This window comes from Diceros bicornis, assembly GCF_020826845.1.
Source record: "Diceros bicornis minor isolate mBicDic1 chromosome 20 unlocalized genomic scaffold, mDicBic1.mat.cur SUPER_20_unloc_2, whole genome shotgun sequence".
In the NCBI taxonomy this organism is placed as follows: Eukaryota; Metazoa; Chordata; class Mammalia; order Perissodactyla; family Rhinocerotidae; genus Diceros; species Diceros bicornis.
Window position 1 is genome coordinate 176,330 of NW_026690884.1, and position 21,563 is coordinate 197,892.

A 21,563-nucleotide genomic window follows, 5' to 3' on the forward strand; every position below is an offset into this window, starting at 1 on the left:
TTTTTTTTCCCAGAGGTATCCAGTTACCACTTTCTTAATTAGCCTTCCCGATTATTCTGAGCATACATCTATGTCTATGTCTATATGCATATGTATATCTCTACATTTCTATATCTATAGCTATTATATCATTTTAAATAAAAATGGTAGTATTCTTTACACGTTTCTGATTCTTGTGTTTTTGCTTACCATATCCTGGAGATTTTTGTATATCAGTATATGGAGAGCTATAGCTCTACCTCATTCTTTTTTAACAGCTATATAATGTTTCCTTTTATGGATGTTATGTGAAACAATTTAATCAGTCCTCTCTGGATAGACTTGTTTTTTTTTTGTTTTTTGTTTTTGTGAGGAAGATCAGCCTTGAGCTAACATTCACGCTCATCCTCCTCTTTTTCTGCTGTGGAAGACCGGCTCTGAGCTAACATCCATTGCCAATCCTCCTCCTTTTTTTTTTCCCCCAAAGCCCCAGTAGATAGTTGTATGTCATAGTTGCATGTCCTTCTAGTTGCTGTATGTGGGACGTGGCTTCAGCATGGCTGGAGAAGCGGTGCGTCGGTGCGTGCCTGGGATCCGAGCCCGGGATCCGAACCCGGGCCGCCAGCAGTGGAGCATGTGCACTTAACTGCTAAGCCACGGGGCCGGCCCAAGGATAGACTTGTTTTTATTTCATATACTATGATACTGACAGTGGTGGCATTTAATGCAGTGACTTCTATTTGTTTTTCTTTAATTGACTTAATAATGTCATGGGGGTAGGCATCTTTCTGGTATATCACAGCACCACCCCACTGTAGTACTACTAGTGGGTCATTCATGAAATGTGTGCATGTGTCATGCTTATGGAAACATGTGGTACAGGAAATGCTGCTGACACATACCTCTGGGCTTTTTAAAACTTGCATCATTAACTCTTATCCACAGATGTGCTCCTCTGCTTTAAATCCCCTCTCCCCAATTTCCATTAGATTTTTTTAATACCCCATACTACTACTATTCCATTATTTTAGAGAAATTATCCCTTCTTGGCTTCAGTGACCTGCACCTGAGCCCCTCCTTCAATCATTAGCTGTTTATATTGCTGCTTAGAACCAGACAGTCAGATCTGTCCTTCATAACACCATTCTTAGGAGACAACTCAGTACTGCACTGTTAGTGTCCAGGTTTATACTACTCAACATCGTGTCATCATGGCTTCACGTGTATTACTCCCGTATCCAGTGAGACTAAAGGACATAGTCTAGAGTCAGAAGACCTGGGTTCTACCTATAGATCTGCTACTAACTAGCTTGATCATTTTGACCTGCCTTGGTTTGATTCCCAAAAGCAGACCTCAAGATAAGATTTCTGGGCACAATTAGTTTATTTAGGAGGTGATCCCAGGAAGTGGTTGAGAAAGAGGGGATGAGAGACAGGGAAGGGAGGAAGCACATATAAGGCATCTTGAGCAGCAGGTTACCACTGTGTGCAACTGTGGCTCAATTCAACGGGGACCTCGAAGGGCCGATGTAGACTAGAACAGAATTGAGGGATGAGAAGGTAGGGTTTTTATTATCTACGTAGTCCCATCACTCATTAGTGGAGAGTTGCTCCTGGAGTCTTAACTCCCTAGTGGTTTTCATCTTCCATGCTCTCTTCCCAGTGCACCCTAGGACCACAGAACACCCTCAGGCAGAGAGAAGCAGGCTGCCCTTGGCTGAACAGAAACCGTGAAGGTAACTTCCAGGGTTGGACCAAGGAGAAATGGACTCTGACAGAATCTGCTATCTTTAGAAACAGCATATACGTTAGCTAAGAACATAGACTTTGGCTCCTTAATTGAGTACTCCATGATAGTTCAACAAATAAGGCCTTTTTGAGCACTTACTCTGGGCCTAAAGGGTGTTTAGCATTTGGGGGCACAAAAGAAGTTTCCATAAGGAGCTTAGAATATAAGGCAAAGGGCAGTGACATGTACTGAGTGTTTGCCCTGGGTAGGCCTTTAAAATACCCGATCCCGTCAGTCCTGATATAGTGTGGCAAGGTAAGCATTATGATCGTGAGGCTCTGAGAGCTTGATTCTCTTGTTCAAGGTCCCACAGCAGATGGAGAAATAGAAACCAATTCATGGTCCTCTAGATAACAAATGTCCTCTCAGCTGGCTAAAGGGGAGCAGGGAGACCAGGCTGTGTCTGACCTCTGGTTTCTATCGCCTTGCTAAGAACTAATAAGTGAGCTTATTAAGGTTGTAGGATAAAAGATCAATATAAAAAATTGATTGTATTTCTCTATACCAGCAACAAACAATAGGAAATCAAAGTTTTAAAAATTCTGTTTATAATAGCATTAAAAAATATAAAATACTTAGGGATAAATCTGACAGAAGATGTGAAAGTTCTGTACACTGAAAACTGTGAATATTGCTGAAGGAAACTAAAGATCTAAATAAATGGAGAGAAATATGGCTCAGGAACTCAACATTGTTAAGATGTCGGTTCTCCCAGACGGATCTATAGATTCAATGGAATCCCAATCAGAATCCAAGCAGGCTTTTTTGTAGAAATTGGCAAGCTAATTCTAAAATTCATATGGAAATGCAAAGGACCTAGAATAGATAAAACAACTCTAAAAAAACAAGACAGTTGGAGAAGACTGACTTCAAGATTTATTACAGTGCTATGGTAATCTACTACCTTGCTCAAAAGGAAACTGTTCAACTGCCCCTGCATGATTTGGGTTGAACAACTAGGTGGACGCACTCAGAAACTGGAAGATGGATGAGATTGGCATGAGCAACCCTGAGCCTAAGTCTTGGGCCAGTTTGTTGCCTTGTGACATTAGCAACTCCAATATGTTCATGAAAATGACTTTTTTACTTGCTGATTACACAGTTGTCTCCCCTTATCTGTGGGGGACATGTTCTAAGATCCCCATTGGATGCCTGAAACCATGGATAGTACCAAACCCTATATATATATTATGTTTTTTCCTATACATACATACCTATAATAAAGCTTAATTTATAAATTAGGCACAGAAAGAGATTAATGATAACTAATAATAAAATAGAAAAATTATAACAATATATTGTAATAAAAGTTACCGTAGATCTTAGCAACCTCAGCATATGACTTTTTTTCTTTCCTTACTAAGTTGAGAACTCTCACCTTTTCACTTAAAGGAAGCACTTGACAGCTTCTTTTTGGCATATTCAAATTGCCAGCATCACTAGTCTTGCGCTTTGGGGCCATTAGTAAGTAAAATAAGGGTTGCGTGAACACAAGCACTGCAGTACTGCAACAGTCGATCTGATAACCCTGAGAGCTAACAAATGACTAACTGGTGGGTAGCATATATGGTATGGATACTCTGGACAAGAGGATGAGTCACGTCCAGAGCAGGACAGAGCAGGACAACATGAGGCTTCATCACGCTACTCAGTATGGTGGGAAATTTAAAATTTATGAATTGTTTATTTCTGGAATCTTCCATTTAATATTTTCAGACTGAGGTTGACTGAGGGTAACTGAAACCATGGATAAGGAGGAACTACTGTAGAGTACTTGCTGATTTTCTGGCTTTTATTGTTGCAAGATTGGGAACAACAGTCTTTCCAGCTCCCTACATCACTGAGCAGGAACTGTAAATCAATGGAATGAATTTTAAGTAAAAAGTAGAGGAGATGAAATAATTCAGTGGTCTAGAACTGACGATATGAAATGAAGAAAGAGCCTCAGCCCAACTGGATATTGAAAGGTGTATAGAGAAACTAAGATATCCTAGAGCGTGAAGGCAAAGTTCTCTATCATGTCTCCATTTTCAACACCCCGTGAGATTCCTTCTCCAACATTCTCTAAATCGCTTACCTTTCTTAAGCTTCCTTGACTATTTCAAAGCTGAATTTCTCTTTATGAGTATATTTCCAATGGACATGTTGGAAATTATGACATCATTATCTTTGGGTAATAAAAGGACAAAAAGAGGGGCCTGCTGGGTGGTAGCAGTTAAGTTCACGCATTCAGCTTCAGCAGCCTGGGGTTTGCCGGTTCAGATCCTGGGCACGGGCCTACTCACCACTCATCAAGCCGTGCTGAGACAGGTCCCACATAGAAGAGCTACAACTCTACAACTATGATATACAACTATGTACTGGGGCTTTAGGGAGAAAAAAAAGAAAGAAAGAAAAAGAGGAAGATTGGCAACAGATGTTAGTGCAGGGCCAATCTTCCTCAAAAAAAAAAAAAGACAAAAAGAGAAAATATTATCTGCTATGGGCGTGAAACAGAAATACAAGATTACCCATGACCTCTCAAATCTCAGAGAATGCACCTGGGCATTCCAAGAGTAGGAGAATAATTGGACATCATGTCATTTCCAATAAGATAGTCAACTACATCTCCAGAATATTTTGGCTACGTCATTGAAGAAAATGATTACCTCTTGTTCTGTGGAAAGCCTGTAGACAAGGTCAGCGTCATTGTGTTTTATAAAAGCGTCAGATAAAATCTCCCTCATAATAAAACCACAGAAATATTTTAAGGTTTATTTAAGCAACCTTATAGAGAAAGCAGATATAAAGCCTCTTTCACCTTAACCTACCAACTATTTAATTAACTCTATAACCTCTCCAAGTCCTCCAATTTTTATAGTTTAGTAATTGGTCCATATTATCTTATTTCATTTTTTATTAATTATTTCATATTTTGCTTGTTTCAGTATTAGTAAAACATGTATTATCAATTTAATGACAGCAAAATATTCCATTTCATTAATGAGTCTTGGGATTCTGAGAACAAGAAAGTTGAAAAAGACCTAAAAGGTAAATCTAGAAAAGATATTCACTGTAGAGATGATGAACCTGAGGCCCTGAAAAGCAGGATATATCAATGTTGTATTCTGTTCTGGTTATCTGTTGTTGCACAATAAATGATTTTTATTACCTTTTGTCGTTCTATGGGTTGACTGGGCACGGCTGGGTGGTTCTTGCTTTGGGTCTGTATCAGTCAGGGTTCTCCCGAGAAATAGAACTACATATAGACACAAATATATTATATATGTATGGGTTTTTTTCTTTCCATCTTTCTTTTTTTAAAAAAATTGGCTGGAAACTTCAGCAGGAGTTGATGCAGCAATCTTGAGGCAGAATTTCTTCTTCTCCAGGAAACCTCAGTTTTTGCTCTTAAAGGCCTTCATTGATTGGATGAGGCCCACCCACTTCATTGAGGATAATCTCCTTACTTCAAGTCAACTGACTTTAGATGTTACCTACATCTACAAAATACTTTCCCAGCAACATCTAGATTAGTGTTCGATTAAATAACTGAGTACTATAGCCTAGCCAAGCTGACACATAAAACTAACCATGACGGGGTCTCTTATATTGTTACAGTCAGATGTCTTCGGAAGGCTCAATTAGGCTGGATGTCCAAGATGGCTTACTTCCGTGGCTGGTGGTTGATGCTGGCCATCGGCTTTGGAGTTCAGCTGGGGCTGTTGGCCAGCATGCCCACCTGATCCCTCTCTGCTGGTTGGCAGTTCTCTCAGCAGGTGGTTGGGTTCTGAGAGGGAGCCAGCATGCCAAGGAACAGGAAATGGAGGCTGCTAGGCCAGTTAGAGCCTATGCCTGGAGCCAGTACAGTGTCACTTCCACTGTGTTCTATTAGTCAAAGCAGTCATTGGCTCACTCAGATTCAAGAGAGTGGAGAAATAGAGTCCACCTCTTGATTGGAGAGTGGCAAGCCACACTGTAGAACGTATGGGCTGGGAAATTTATTTGTGGACATTTTTTGAAAATATAATGGCTCTCGCTACTTCCATGCTCACTGGCTCACCATCCAACTGCCAGCACCTGCAACTCTGCCTCAGGGCTTTCACTGATGGCCAGAGTCTGCTGCCTCTTTTTTTTTTTTTTTTTAATTTTTATTTATTTATTTATTTTATTTTTTTCCCCCAAAGCCCCAGTAGATAGTTGTATGTCATAGCTGCACATCCTTCTAGTTGCTGTATGTGGGACGTGGCCTCAGCGTGGCCAGACAAGCAGTGCGTGGGTGCGCACCCGGGATCTGAACCCGCGCCGCCAGCAGCAGCGTGTGCGCACTCAACCACTAAGCCACGGGCCGGCCCTCTGCTGCCTCTTGTGGGACAGGTCTCCAGCCACGGGAAATTAACAGCCAAGCAATGACTGACAAGAGTTGGGTACTACAATTCCCTTGCCTCTCAGAGCTCCTCTGGCAGGATTAAGCTGCAGCTGCAAACAATGGTAACTTGCCTGATAACTCAGTTTATTGCTCTTCCCTTCCTTGTTTCTCTTCCCTGCTCCCTCTATGTTGCTTCTTGAGAGCAACCCCTGAAAAATTTACTTGCCCTTGAATCTTTGTCTCAATGTCAGCTTCTGGGGGAACCCAACTCAAGTTACAGAGTAACTGGTCCGTGGTCAGAGCTAAAACTAGGGTCTGAGCTGAGCCCCAGTCAAGAGTACTTTCCATATTTGTTACACTCTGAAAGAGGTTCAGAATATTCTAGCAGAATATTCTAGCACTTAGCTTTACTGAGTGATGGAGGGAGGGCTTTCAAAAGAGAAAAATTCAAAGTGTGTGTGTTAGCTATCTTAAACAGATGTTTGGAAAGAGCACTGGACTGGGAGTCAGAAAATGTGGGTTCTCACTTTTGCTCTGTCGTGAACAAGTTGTGTAACTTCCCCAAGCAGAGCGAGAGAGGTTAAAATCTCCTGGAATCAGACCTCTGGTGTTCCCATGAGAGTCAAATGCATGATGTCTGCAAAAGCAGTATCATGATGAAAAATAGCAAATGAACGGAAGGAATTAATTTTTCTCATTTTTGGTGGCTCCATTCAACAAAACATTGTGTGTTTAATTTTTTTCACAAGCATCTCATGTGGTCTTGATCCTCATTCTACATTTGAGAAGTAGACAACTGCCCAGTTCACCAATTCATGCTGTCTGGATAGAGCAGGTTATGTCGAAAGTATCCAGTTTGTGTGTGTGTGTGTGTGTGTGTGTGTGTGCGCGCGCGCGTGTGAGGATGATCAGCCCTGAGCTAACATCCGTGCTAATCCTCCTCATTTTGCTGAGGAAGACTGGCTCTGAGCTAACATCTATTGCCAATCCTCCTCCTCCTTTTTCCCCCCAAAGCCCCAGCAGATAGTTGTATGCCATAGTTGCACATCCTTCTAGTTGCTGTATGTGGGGCACCGCCTCAGCATGGCTGGACAAGCGGTGCCTTGGTGCGCGCCCAGGATCCGAACCCCGGGCCGCCAGTAGCGGAGCGCGTGCACTTAACCACTAAGCCACGGGCCTGCCTGAAAATATCCAGTTTTAAAACAGAGTCTTCACATAGGATTTTTAGCAGGCAGTTACCAATGGCCACTTTAACTAGAAAGAGCTGCTAGGATAGAAAGTCATCTCTCAGTCTGGTCAACAAATGTCCCTGCAACTACAGAACATACTTAGGCACAGATAAAGCTAGCCAAGATATTTTTTTCCATTGGTTTATTTAAAAAAAAAAATTCACCTCATATTATGGCTTTTTCCCCCCTTCACTAGCTTCTGTAGGATTTATGAATTTCACCTAGCAGTGTTTGTGTATGTTGAGTTTTTGATACCTATCTCTTTGTGTGTTTGTGAGTAGGGTAGAAAAATGCAGACAACAGATAAATAGGGGAGAAAATATCTCAAGAATGGTCTTGGACACATTTAATAATATCGATCATATTCTGTGATAAAACATAAACACAGGGTCAAGATTTATGTACTTATTTGCTTACTAGATTGATCACACTTTCTAGTCAAAAAGGTAAAATGCAATTTAGCTGCATTTGAACATGTCTTGAGTTGACATTCGTTTTTATGTTATATTTTTAAAAGGGAAATAATTTGATTTAATCTACTTGCCAGCTTAACTAAATTCACAGCCATTTCCTACCAGAACAGGAACTGGCCTTCTCTTGCTACACACTAGCCTTGGCTTATGCTAAAGAGGGAAAGGACTTAATCTGGGAGTTACATTTCTTCCAGATACTAATTTCATACTGGATATTTACAAAAAATACAGTTGGTTAACAGATTCCTATCTACACCACCCCCACCAGAGGGGAGATATTCTTTCTTTTGTTCATTGTTCTGCTGGTGAGTTAGATCCTAAATGCTGAGAACTAATTACTCTCCTTGTGCCACTAAGACAACTCTTTACAGCACTTCACTTGCTTCTTCCATTGTATGGAATCAAATCATATGAATTTTCATTTAATTTGTTTATTCATTTGAAAAATCCATCTAATAGAAATAGGAAAAGGAAAAAAACTAGAAAATAAAACCAGTTTCTAACGACTTTAAAGTGAAACACACGTATTATTTTAAAAAAGAAAACCTCAAATTAAGGATTTAATTGAAAAAAAAATCCTTTATTTTCCTTTCTTCGTATCTATAGTATGGAAAAGACCACACAGCCCATTTGAGTTGGGGGAAAAGTTGTCCTTTGAAATGACTTCAGTGATATGATTTCATCTGTATTTCAAACGCATTAATTTCACACCGTCCGCAGTAGGTAATGAAGATGCACAAGTTCGGGTCAAATTCGCCCTCCGGAAAAACTGCAAATTAAGATGCTGTTGACGGATACGCCGCAGGCTGTCTTAAGCGTCGTGATCAAAATCCAAATAGTAAGGAGAGGGTCCCGGGAGGGATGCGTTTGGGATTTTGACAAACCCTCGACCAAACTCAGACGCCCAGCCTGCACTTTGGCGAATCTTTTTCCCAGGCAAGAGACCCCCTCAGCCCGCTCGGGGCTCGCAGTGTTTCCCAAGAGTGGTTTGACACCCTCTTCAACCCCCAAACCAGACACACCCCGACCCCGCCAACGGGTCTGGGCTGTCAAAACACGCGGCGGCTCGTTCAGTCCCAATAACTCGCGTGATGATTAATGAGCGGCCTGATGATTTAACGTCTCGTGTGATTAAATTATAGGGCGTGGGGGAGGCAGCTCTGCGCTCCCTCGCCGAGGGCCGACCGCGCCGCGCTGCGGGTCTGGGCTGCGGGCTCCTCCTCCGCGCGGCGCCCGGCCAGGCTCCGCGGGCGGCCGCTCCGCGCCCCCAGGGTCAGTGGGTCCCGGAAGGGCAGGGCGGCGGGGGTGGGGGTTGGAGGAAAGCGTGGCTTGGAGAGCAGAGCGGGGAGGTATGGGCACCGGGCAGCTTGGGTCTGAGCCGAAGAGCTGGGCGAGGCCGGCTCCTCCCCCTGCAAAGGGGTGTAGGGCCCGGGAAACAGCCCCGGGCGAAGGAAGAGCTCTCCCTTGAATCCTCTGTCTCTGCGCCACAGGGGCTTAGAGAGTTCCAGGGACCCGAGACCCCTGGGAGGAGGGGAGCCCTGGCCCCGCTGGGTCTCCTCTCAGCCCCCAACCCCTCGCGCCTGCACTTGGAGAGGGTTTCCCTGCAGGCGGGGATGTGGCGGCCGGGTCGAGCCACCCCAAGCCCCTTCTCTTCCCCAGCCCACGGACCCCAGCCCTGTCCCGTGTCCGGGGGGGGGGTCCATGCCAACCCAGGGGCAGGCACGCCCGGCGGGGGGAGGGAGTATGAAGCCTCGCAAGAGCCTGGAGCCTCGGGACGGCGGAGAGACGCTAACGACACTCGAGGCGCAGAGTCTCCGGGGTGCCCAGCTTGATTGATGGGGGAGGAGGCGCGGGGAGCCGATCTAAGCCCCTTTGGGGTTACTAGGGGGACTCCTTGCTGTCACTCTCTTTTCCTTAAGGGGCCGAGGACAGGCTCCGGCGTGTCCACCCCTTCCTCTGGGAGAGGTGTGAGTGCGGGTTTGGAGGTGGCGCCCCGCACTGGTCCTCGTGGGTAAAGGGGCCGGCTGCCCTCACACTGTACCCCGCCGCCTTGGCGCAGTTCTGTCCCAAAGAGGCAGGTGGATGCTTTTGCTGCAACGCAGAGCTCCCGGTCTGCGCGGGGGGCGGCAGCCTCGGAGGGGTCCCTGAGAGGCCACTCGTGGGCCAGAGGGAGGGTCACCTCTTACTTCATGATCGCATCGAAGGGCTTAACTTTCAGCAAGGAGAGGCGAGGATGTCCCCGGAAGACCCTAGGAAACTGCAGCCCGGGCTGTTCAGATGCAGAGCGGGAGGGTGACAATGAGAGGGCCACACCCGGGCTCCGGAGGCCCGGTGTCCAGCGGTGCCCCGGGCCTGGCAGGAGAACAGCTGCTCAGCCGAGCAATGACATCCTGGGGGGGACGCCGCGAACTGAACCCAGGCTACCCGCTTTCCTTAAGCTAGAGAGGTCCGAGAGAGCTCCAGGAACGGCGTGCCTGGTGTCCGGTGCCTGGGCTCCAGGTGCGGTGGCTGAACCTCCCTCTGAGAAAGGGATAGAAGATCCTAGGCCGGGTTCCTCGGATATGCGGGAATTACCATTTCTTCCTCGGCTTCTCTAGATATTGGGAAGTAGCGCCAAGGAAGGGGGAAAGATCATGAACAACCAAATGGACTTGTAAACAGAGATCACAGTATGGGAAAAAATACATATATAATCTCAAAATATCCAAAGAGAATATAAAAATAAACTTGCCAAGCCAGAGCAGAAACAAGCTACTAATTCGTTCTTGGAGGATCAGCCTGAAATGCTGCAAGTTAGCGGAAGGTGTAGGCTGTGCCTACAATTCCAGGATATTCGGAACATACAAAATCCCCCTTAGGAAAAAAGTTTGAAGGGCAGGGGTGGTGGGGATGGAGGAAATGCTCAGAGCCTTGTCTTGTCCTTGGTCTGGGTGTGGTCCTGGAGGTGACTTTCTCCGGAATGGCCGAACCCGCTTCTGTCCAGGCCGGAAGGCTAGTGTGAAGAGGAGGTCACTCCCCTCAAGGTGCCTGAGTAATAAGTAAAAAGGGTTTATGGGCAAGGCTGTTGCCTGCGACCATCTCTGCAACCGGGAATAATTCTGCAGACAGGTAGCCCCAGATATCAGTAGTGTGCGCGCTGGCGCTCGAACCGCGGGTACCGACACGCCCCGAGGCCAGACGCGCAGGTCGCGGCCTGCCACTTTTGTCCCTGTTCTTAAGCTCATTTCTTAAATTTGCTCCTCGTCGGTGCTTCTCTCAGACACAAGCTGAACTCCTATATCTGGTTTCCACCCAAAACAGTGGCTGGGCCCACGGAGGACAATTTAAAAGCTCAGGGCCAACTTTTTCCTCCAAAAGGTGCCACATGCCGCGTAACTAATAGGCGCCTCGTGGATACAATATCTTTCCCAGAAATTGAATTTGGGTTCCAGAAACAGGACTGGAAAGATCCTAGACAGAAGTGTGTCCTTGGACAGAAGGACTTGGCATTCTCAATATTAACATGGGGGCAAGAGGGGAGCCCAGGTAGGTTTTATTTTCCAGATTATCGTCGATCTGTTGTCTGACTGAACGACGCCAGGATACAGTGAGGGTGATGGCAGTCTCCAATCTCTAACGATTCCCAACGTTTCGAAAGGAGAGTTAGTTTTATTCTCTTATGCACAAGATCACTCATGTCTAATGATGTCAGACACTTGCAAAATGACGTCAAATTGGTGGCGCTTTGGGTGGCATTGTTCATTCGACTTGCCAAGACGCGAGCGGGGCTGCCTTTTCCTGCCTCCAGAGCGCGAGTTCGCGCACTGATCTCACCCCTCGCTCTCAGCCCTGCTGCCGCGCATCATTTAGGCCAAGATCGGGTATAATAGAAAACACCATCAGCAGACAATTACCCTTTCAGAGGATTCACGTCTCCTCACAGACACTGTTATTTGAGAAATAGGATCATTTGATTTCATGTTGCACTAAATAACACCCAGCCGGTTCAAATTGCCAGCTTCTTAAAAACCGCCCATTGGAATAAATTGCAGCAGCCTCTTGCTTTTCAGGGCAATATGTTGGGCACCGGGCAGAACCTGTAAAAATAACTACAAAGCCAGCCCTGAGCCGTCGCTATTGGTGGGAAGGGCTCTGCCACCCCGCAGGCAAAGGCATTCAGCTACCCGGTTTCCTGCCACCGCCCCCTTCGCTCGCCAATTTAGAGATGACTCAACCACTGGGCTTGGGAATTAAAATGCACAGCCCCAGCCACCGGGAGAAAGCGCTTCCGGCCACACGGCGCGTTAGTGTCCCACGGAGAAAGATGGGCGGGTGTGCAAGGCACAGATTTCCGTGTGTCCCGCCGCGCTGCCTGCGGGGCTTGCGCGTTTGGAGACTGCCGCGGGTCTGGGGCTCTGCGGCCGGCGTGTGCGCTCTCCAAGTTGGCGGGTCTTGGGTTCCCAGCTAGAGCGTTCCGCTGCTGCCGCGCCCTGCTTACCGGTGTGCCCTGCAGGCCTGCGGCCGCGGCGCCCCTCTCTGACCTCTGCACGGGCGCCTAGCCCGGGCCGTGGCTCGCGGAGTCTGACTGGGGACAGGAAGAGGAGGGAGCCTCATTGCGGCTTCAGCGCGGAGTCCAGAGGGAGAGGGCGAAGGAGAAAGGGAGGAGAGGGGCGAACTCCTGTTCGCTGCACACTCGCCACCAGAGAGGTTTCAGAAAGTATTAACCTTTTTGAAGTCGGCCATGAGCAGCGGTTTGTTAACTGACACCCTGTTCAACTGGGTGGCAATTGTTCAGCTCGATGGGGACAATCCACTCCCCCCCCTTTGATATAAAAGAAGATTTGACTCCTTGGTGCTTGGTTCATTTGTGCCAAGGAGCAGGGTAACTGAAGACGAGCGGGGCCTTGGCGAACCTGTCTGTTGAAGTCTTTATTACATTTGTGTTAACGTACTTCACGAAGGCCGAATTAGATTCTCTCCCCCAGGTAAATTGAGGTCCGCCTACCGGAGACTCACCTGTGCACTCGATTCGAAGCGTGAACTGGAAGGACCCTTTTAGTGGGTCCTGAGACCCGGAGGGAGTTCATCTGAGCCTTTGGGGACAGGGTGGGAGCCTTTCCCCTTCCCCCGCACTGGGAGGAGCCAGGGAGCAGGGGGGTGTGGGGAGGCGCCCAGAGGGGAGGTTACAGGCGGGCCGAGAGTGGGCAACTAAATTTCTCTCTCTGGGGTCGGCGCAGACTTTAGCTCAGGAGCAGTGTCGGGGGTGGGGGGGGTTTGCGGGGAAGGCGTGGGCCTCTGCCCAAGATGGGGTGATGGAGGCCTGAGCGTGCCTGCACCCTCCACTTGGCCTTGCCCTGCGGACCCTGAGCCACGCTGTCCCTTAGCGTTTTGCCCATTCTTCTCTCCCCCAAGTAACAGCGCCATCTACGAGGCCCGAGTATACCCAAACCAAACCCTGGGCCGGGTTGGGCGGCGGGCCTTCAGAGCGGCCCTCCGAGTCTGGGAGGAGGCCGGGAAGAGCAGCCTCGCAAGCCGCCAGCTCTGGCCCTGTGTATCCTGATCCGAGGCAGGCCGGGGTTGCCCACCCAAGCCCAGGGAGAGCCCCAGGGCCTGCTCCATCCAGGTCCCTACCCTAAGGCTCTCGCGCCCGCACCCCGAGCGGCACACTGCTCCTGCCCCGAGTGCCTCTGCGAGCCTCCAGCCCGCCCCCGCCCCCCCCAGCTCAGGGCGCTCCCTCCCAATTCCCCAAGTCCTCCCCATGGGTGCAGCCACGGAACCATTTTTTGGTCAAACGCCAAGCCCAAACACGACAAGTTTTCGAGGAGTCAGAACAGGGTGATTAAATTCGGAGGAGCCGGAACACACGTCTTGCCCGGCTTCAATCTTCTCTGTCCGCGCGAGTGGAACTGCAGACGCGCAGACGTGGAACGGCTGCACCGCGGGCATCGCGACTGACATTGGAGCCCCAGAGCTGGCAGAGGCTGGGCCGCAGGGGACTCCAGGGCCGGCGTGGGTGGGCCTCTTCCACCACACACGCCTCCCTCTCTCTTTCGGACCAGAGCCGGGCAGCGCTTCAAGTCCGACCTCCAGCACTGGGTGGGGGAGTCTTGTGTCCGCCCTGTCCCGGCCTGGGAGCCCCAGGTGAGAGCAGTGAGAACCAGTTGTCGCGGCGCCTGTGGGCTGCGGCCTCGGGCTTTGGCCGTGGCCAGCAGGTCATCCCCTTGGCTCTCTATTCCCGCCTCCACCGGGGTCACGTCTCCGCAGTGCGGCCCCGCGCTACCCTCCCTGGCCCGCTCTCCCTCCATGTCGCCGCATTTACCAGCGAGTTTTGTTCCCCCGTCGGATTCCGGGCCGAGGGGCTGTAACCATGCTCTCCTCCGACGGACGCTAATCAAGTAATTTCCCCATCCCAGCCCCATCAAATCGCTCTTTAGCTGTTGAAGCGCGGAGTTTTGCTCGCCTTTTCACATGCTAATCACGCCCATTCAGCGGCTCTCGGTGGGGCTGTTTGTCGCGGGATAAATCTTGTTTGCCGGCTGCATGATTAATTGATATTGTTGTCTGGCTTTTGTGGGGGCCGCGAGGAGCTGAAAGGCGGCGCGTTGTGACTGCGCCGGGGGCCGCTGGTGACAGCATCGGGCTGCCGAGGTCCCGGCGAGGTCGAGCCGGGGCTGATGACATTAAGCGCCCGATTTGGTTTTCCTTATTAAAAAGATGATGAAAGACTCAGAGACCCTAGTTTACAACCCACCACCGGGGCGCAGAAACCGCACGGAGTTTAAGCCACAAGCGCAAAGCCGGGCGTTTGCTCAATTCAGAGAAAAGAGTGGGTGTCACTTCTCCACGCGGGAGACACATCGCGTTTCGGCCCACCCGGGCTATCGGTGGGACTTGAACATGGGTGCGCAGCGTTGTGCTTTGGTTTTTCAAACAAAGAATAAAATCTTTATTTTTTTTCCGGTCGGGCGTTGTAAAGTCGGGTTAACACCCTTAAAAGATAAATGAAAGGCAGCCAGAGCTCAGATGGAGACCTTGCAGGCAGCGGGGGAGGCAAGCAGCGCAGTGGTGCGTCCAAGCCTGACCCGGGGGTGCGGAAGCGTGGAGCGCTTACAGGGAGTCGGTGGCGGCGGCGCGGCCGGGCGCTAACGCCGACCTCGCAGCATCGCTAAGGCCCACGGCCGCCTGCAGGCCAGCGTTTCATTTGCCAGCACGGGGCCCTGGTCTTGGCTGTGTTTTCCCGCTGCCCACAGGTGTGCAGTCAAACCAACAAATTCCTCCGCCCTCCGCACCCCTCCCGCCCTCTCCCCTGCGTCCTGGGGTTTTATCCTCTACGGACGTCCCCGAAAACTTGGCGATTCAATTAAATAATTCCAGTTACGTGATGCTCCTACCGCCTGCTTATTGCAAATATTTCCTTTTTTGAGTCGTTAAAAAAAAAAAAGCAAAGAGAAGAAAAGAAACTGTCGCCTTCGCTTTCTCTGCGAGCGGAGTAATTGATAGGCGCCACCGGAGGTCAGAATTTGCATAAGAATTAAGAGCAGTAAATTAATTTAATATTCCATGCACATCTCCAATTATTCCCGGAGACCTTTGTCTCGGTGGCTGCCAGAGAGGGGATTCAGCTGCTCTTCAGCCAAACAACATCTGTGCGGTTAATAATTTGATAAACACCTCATACAAATAGTTTGTGAATTATCTGGCAGCCCAGTGACTATTCAGTTTGGAAACGTTTTGGCAGGGTCTCCCGGTGTCCGAGGGCCTCAGGCGTCCGCCCAGACAAATGTCTTCTTATCTTTTAAACATCAGCAGTCGACAATGTGAAAATAAGTCATTATCATTAAGTAATAACCCTGCCCTTTACAAAAAAAATAAAAACGCCTGGGTCATCACAGTGTCGGCAGGTCGTCTATTAAAGACCGTGAGATGAACAGACTTGCTGGAGAGGGGGACTGAGCGAAGAACAACCTGAAGGGGAGGGAAAGACGTGGGTGTTGGGGAGCGACTGGATGGGGTGGGGAGCTTTTTTTCTTTGATATCACGGATTGAAATTGAGTGACTGGACTTGTGTAATGGAAATATTTACAAGGTAAGGAAGGGTCTTGGTGATTGCTACTGGAAGGGGAACCGGGTAGGTAGGTGAGAGGGAGACCAGCTCTTTGCTGTATTGCTTCTGTCCCTTTCGCTGTTCTCCCTACACGCAGATATTATTTATTCCAAAAATGAATACATAAAAAACAAATTCTCACCAGAAAACAGGGGTGGATTATTTTGGCTGGATATAGTCCTTAAGCGACTTCTCCCCATTCCTTCTCCTGACCACACTTCCTCCTTCCTACCTTCCCCCACCAGCCAGTGCCCCCCAGCCTCCTGGCAGCTTCCCACAAAGCACAGGTATGTCAGCCTAAACCTTGGGTTGGCCCGAATTTGCAAGGAAGCACTTGCAGAAGGATGCTATCCTGTTGTCAAAACAGACTTGAATTTAGACACTTTTCCTTTGCTGTCCCTGTCTCTACACTAAAGATTTCATGGCTCTGATTATCTTCCTTTATCTTTCCGCCACCCATAGCAGAGCCCTGTTCCTCATATAAAGTCTAGAAAGGAACCATTTGATCTTGAATGAGACTCAGATTGCTCTAATTTTTGCAACCTGTGCAATGCAGCTCTATTTACTAGAAGTCTGTGTTTACCCTGGAATTGTTCTGCCAGGACTTCACTATAGTAGGTTGTTCCACTAGGATTCTTATCTTTGTCTATACATTCCTTCATGTCTGATGTATACACCTCACCTATTCAATATTCTACTTTCTATTTCCTACGCTGCTGACAATCTAAGTACTTGAAGCCACTGTAAACTACCCCAAAGTTCTGAATAGTGTCGAAGCAGTAATATGATAGAGCCTTGTCCTTGTACTCTAATGAGCCTGGGGTAGCAGTGAGCTTTAAATACAGGCACACCCTTCAGACTTCAGGTCTAAATATACGACTTTACACTGAATGCAGTGCTTGCCTGGGCTCAATTGAAGAATTACTTTTCCAGAAAACAAGTCATTGTGTCACAAGAATAGGACAATAGCTTTTCTACCAGGTACATTCATTTCTGTTTTTAACATTTTCTTCTTGCATTTCATTATATTTTTTTCCCTTAGAACTATGGACACCGCCGGGCCTTGCAGGCTTTTATAAGCACACAAATCGTCTCTGTTCTTTATGATGGGGGGTCTCTGTCTGCATCTTTTTTATTAATTTCTGACTTTGATTCAGACTTCTCTATTCAGTGGGCTGATTTGGAAACATTTCTTTTCTTAAATGGAACATTATCAATTCTTTTGGGAACCATTCTAATTTTAAACACCAACATATTCCATTTCTTAATCTGCAGCTCTGATGTTACTCATTTTTATGCACACAACCCATCTCCTTGGGCTGTGGTTCTTTTATGCTTGATATTTATCTTCTTTACATTTGTTTGACTATTTTTCAAGGTAGTATATGGGCAGAAAATGACTATTAAGCAAGAAGGCAGGGAACTCTGATTATGTTTTTGACTATGTAAGTAAAGCCACAGAACACTGAAATTTTGAGATTTTTTTTTTACTGATGAGCCCTCTCCAGAAAAGCCGTCTGCATACCATTAAAGTTGATGAGTTTGGAAAGATTATCCTGATAAATGGTGGGCCTCTTGGTGATTAGACACATATTTTCAACATGGTCTCTTAAATGAGACTGAGGTCTGCGTTTGGAGGGAGGTTTGCTGTGCATAACAGAAAATTGTTGGGGAAAAAATCTAGAGTACCACCTTACTTTGTAGAGTTCAAATCTCTACAAAGGTGATGTTCAATAACTTAAGCAACACATACCCTGGTTATTTCCAACCTAATTATGAAAGAAATATACCTTCTATCTTGGGAAAAGTTGAAGAATGGCCAAGGGGCAGAATAATGATTTAAAAACTCAGTGCTATCTCTATCGAGGTTAAAGGATTTTATTTTTTTAATTTGAGAGAGGAAAACAGGGCAGAGCTACTAAACAAATTTTTCCAATGAAGAAATTCTTTCAATTCATTTGCTTCCATTGCTCTTCAAAAAAAAAAAGACAAGTTCTACATATATGACCAGCTTAAACCCAAATCTAGTCAAAAACTGAATTTGAAAAATATGGGTCAGCATATAAGAGATAAGCAGGATTCACTTAGATAAACCTGTCTGCTCTCATTTTCCTCTACTTCAATATTTAAATAAGCTTTGCTGGGTGCTGATGCCAGGTGAGCATCTCCATTCCTGATATGGGGTTCAAAAAAAAAAAAAAAAGAGCTTCAGCACTTATTATTAGCCTGTGGATAATTGCAAGCCACAGAGTAAGTCCAGATTCTTCAACGATGACTGTAAAATGTCTCTGATCATCATGGATGTCAGCCAGTCTGATGGTTCTTGTCTCTCCCTCCCCTGGCCAGGAGTTGTGATTAGTACTGACAGATCGAGCTTCACCTGACTCCAGGGGCACCCTTCACATTGCTGTTATTGTAGATTTGTATGGTTTTTAAGACACTGTTCTGGTGTATGGCAGTAAAGTTCCTTGAGGAGGAGGGCCATTATTATGTTTTAAAAAATACTCACCAAGGGGCAACATGGGCTACAAGTGAGGCTGGTTGGCTCTGCTTAAAGGGGAAGATCATGGGCAGTAGTGACTATGCCATTTGCTTTGGCCAGAAAGTCCAATCTAGCACCCTCGTGTAGACTGAACTTGAGAGGGTTTCCAAGGGCTTATTCTGCTTTGCTGGCTCTCTTATAAGGGGAGATGAATCCTGCAGACTATCAGATGCTTTTTTTTTTTTTTTTTGGTGAGGAAGATTAGCCTTGAGCTAACATCTGTTGCCAATCCTCCCCTTTTTTTGCTGAGGAAGATTGGCCTTGAGCTAACATCTCTGCCCATCTTCCTCCATTTTATATGTGGGACACCTGCCAAAGCATGGCTCAATAAGTGGTGCCTAGGTCTGTACCCGGGATCCGGGCCTGTGAATCCCTGGCTGCTGCAGCGGAGCACATGAACTTAACAACTCTGCCACCGGGCTGGCCCCAGAATATCAGACTCTTAAGCGTGACATTTGAGACTTGCCACAGTGGGGGTAGAAAGAAAAAAAATGGTAGGCAGAAGGCTTATAGTTCTAGTTGCCCACTAACTAGCTGCAAGCTCTTGGGCAATCACCTAATCTTCCTGTGTCAGAGACTCCTGTATGCTACTTCTCACCAATTTATTCTCTTTTTGCTGGGCACATGGCTGCCCAGCTGGACTACATTTCCCAGCCTCCCTTGCAGCTACATTTAGCCCATGTGACTAAGTTCTCACCAATGGATTGCAAGCAGAAATGGTGGGTGTAATTGTCATCTCATCCTTGCACCTTCCTGTTCTTTCTTGCTGTCTGGGAATGATGCTAATGGAGGCCACAAATTGAGGATGACAAAGCTCCTCCAATGACCTGGGTTTGCAAGATGACTTCCTGGAGCAGAGTCTACCCTCTCACCCTCTCTTATTGGGGAGAAATAAATTTCTATTGTGTTTGAAAAACTGCGTATTTTTGTTCACTTTGTTACAGCACTCACCCCAAATCTGCATCTTGGTTTTATTTTTCTTAACTGTAAAATGAGAGTATCTTAGTTTGGGTTTCCCCAAAAGCAAGCAGTTTATTGGGAGGTGATCTCAGGAAACGCCAGTAAAAGAGTGGGGTTGAGAGACAGGGAAAGGGAGGTGGCCATTAAAGTGCATTATAAAGCAAGTTACCATTGTGGGCAACTGGGATTTGATTCTACTGAGAAAACTCTGGGGAACTGTGTAGAACACCTGCCTTAGAGTAAGTCCACCTGAGCTGGAGTATTTCTACCCCAGTTCCCATTAGTCACTGGCTGAGGGTTCCTCTTCATGGGCATTATTTCCCCAGCACTTCTGGCCTGTTGCATAGGTAGAGTGGGCTGCAGGGGCCAAAAAAAGCACCCAGACAATGAGAAGCAGGTACTGGTGGTTGGATATTGAGCTGGTACGCACTGAAGTATAAGGGCAAGGGTCTCCGGACAGGACACTGACTGCATCTGCTACAGAGGGCATTGATGAATAGTCTTGAAGATCTCCTTCCCACATTAAAGTTCTCTGGGCCCAGTTTATGAATCTGTATTCTTCTAGTTGCTAATCTGAAATGTCCGCTCTAGCCAGATAGGTTTGCTTAATTTAGGGCTCCCCAAATACCATGTGCATGCGTTCTCATTTTATTTACGCCATCCTTTCACGTGGAAAGCATCTCAATGCTCGTGTACTCCCCTTTATCCCCATTGAATCAGTTATCTATTGCTGTTTAACTAACCACCCTAAAACTTAGTGGCTTAAAACAACAACGGTTCATTATTTTTCACAATTCCATGAGTCAGGAATTTGGGCAAGACTTGCTGGGTACTTCTTCTCCATGGAGTGTCAGTTGGGCTTATTCATGTAGAATGACCAAGATGGCTTCTCATCTTCCAGGGCCTCTCTTCACATGGACTCTCATCATTCAGTAGCCCAGCCTGGACTTCCCCACAACATGGCAGCTGGGGTCCAAGAGGGAAGAAGTGGAAGCTACTAGTCCTTTTAAGGCCTGTGCCACTGGAAGTCTCAAAATGTCATTCCCATCTCATTCTGTTGGTTAAAGCCAGTCACAAGGTGGGGATGGAAAATGGGCTCCTCCTCTGAAGAGAGGAGCTGCATGTGGTAAAGGAATGGAAGAACTGAGATGGCCGTATTTGGATACTATATCTTGCCTACCCGTTCTTTTCCACTTATTCAAATCTCTAAGACATACTCCTATCCTACCTCATATAAGAGGCCTTTCCTATTATGCTAGTCCTTTGGGGTCTAGCCCTGTCTGCAATCCTAGGGCACCTCTTATTATACACACTTGTTGTTTTGTCCTTAGTCATTTACTGTCTTGTGACACTTTTTGCTGCTGCTTATTGCTGACTCTTTGAGGGCAGAAAATGCAGGTTAGACTTCAGAACATTTGTACAGTGGGAGCACACAGCGGACTCTCGATGTGTGTCTGTGCAAAGACAAAGGGAGGACACAGAAGTAAGGGCTGGGTGGAGGGAGTGACCAGCATGCATATGCCTTTGGGCTGAGATCTAGATCAGTCAACCTCATTTCTAGTAGATTTAGCTAGAGTCATCAACTGCTTATTCTGAAAATCAAGTAAGTCTGAAATCCTCCCAGCCTACAGGAGGCTTAGGTGACACACACCTCTACATGCAGGAATAGCGGTGTTTGTGACTGGAATGGATCACCCGAAAGGTGCCTGGAAGAATTCCCCTTCTTAGACACCACTTCTCCATGATGTACTGTTCCCTTGTGTCAAGCATTGCCCTCTTTGAAAATGCAAGTACTATCTTTGAAAATGCAAGTACTACCCGTTGGAGAGGGAATGGGAAGTGGAGGAGGGATGTGGAAATTTGAATCTTTGATATCTTAGTGCAAAATTAACTGATAAGAGCAGTGTTTATTTTTCTCTCATAGAAGAAACTGGGGCAGCATGAATGTGCTGGAAGATTAGAGATTACTGATGCTAAAGGAAGGAGAACTGAAGAGGAAGGATACCTGTGGACAAGTCATCTCCCTTCATGTCAGAAGGGCCAGTTGTCCAGGAGGGGACATTCTGAACAATGCATTGTCCCGGGCATTAGAAAGTGGGTAGCATTCTCATGGACAGCAGAGAAAAGTGGAAACATGAGCCAAAGGAGGATTCCAGAACT

General features: G+C 47.1%; 1 long non-coding RNA gene across 1 annotated transcript; it reads left to right on the forward strand.

Annotated features, from left to right (window-relative positions):
• Positions 1-1,514: 1,514 nt before the first annotated feature.
• Positions 1,515-21,088, forward strand: LOC131401831 (uncharacterized). The gene is made up of 4 exons (XR_009218029.1): positions 1,515-1,715; positions 8,539-8,656; positions 20,305-20,481; positions 21,028-21,088. It is a non-coding gene; the product is annotated as an uncharacterized LOC131401831 (long non-coding RNA).
• The last annotated feature ends 475 nt before the right edge of the window (positions 21,089-21,563 follow it).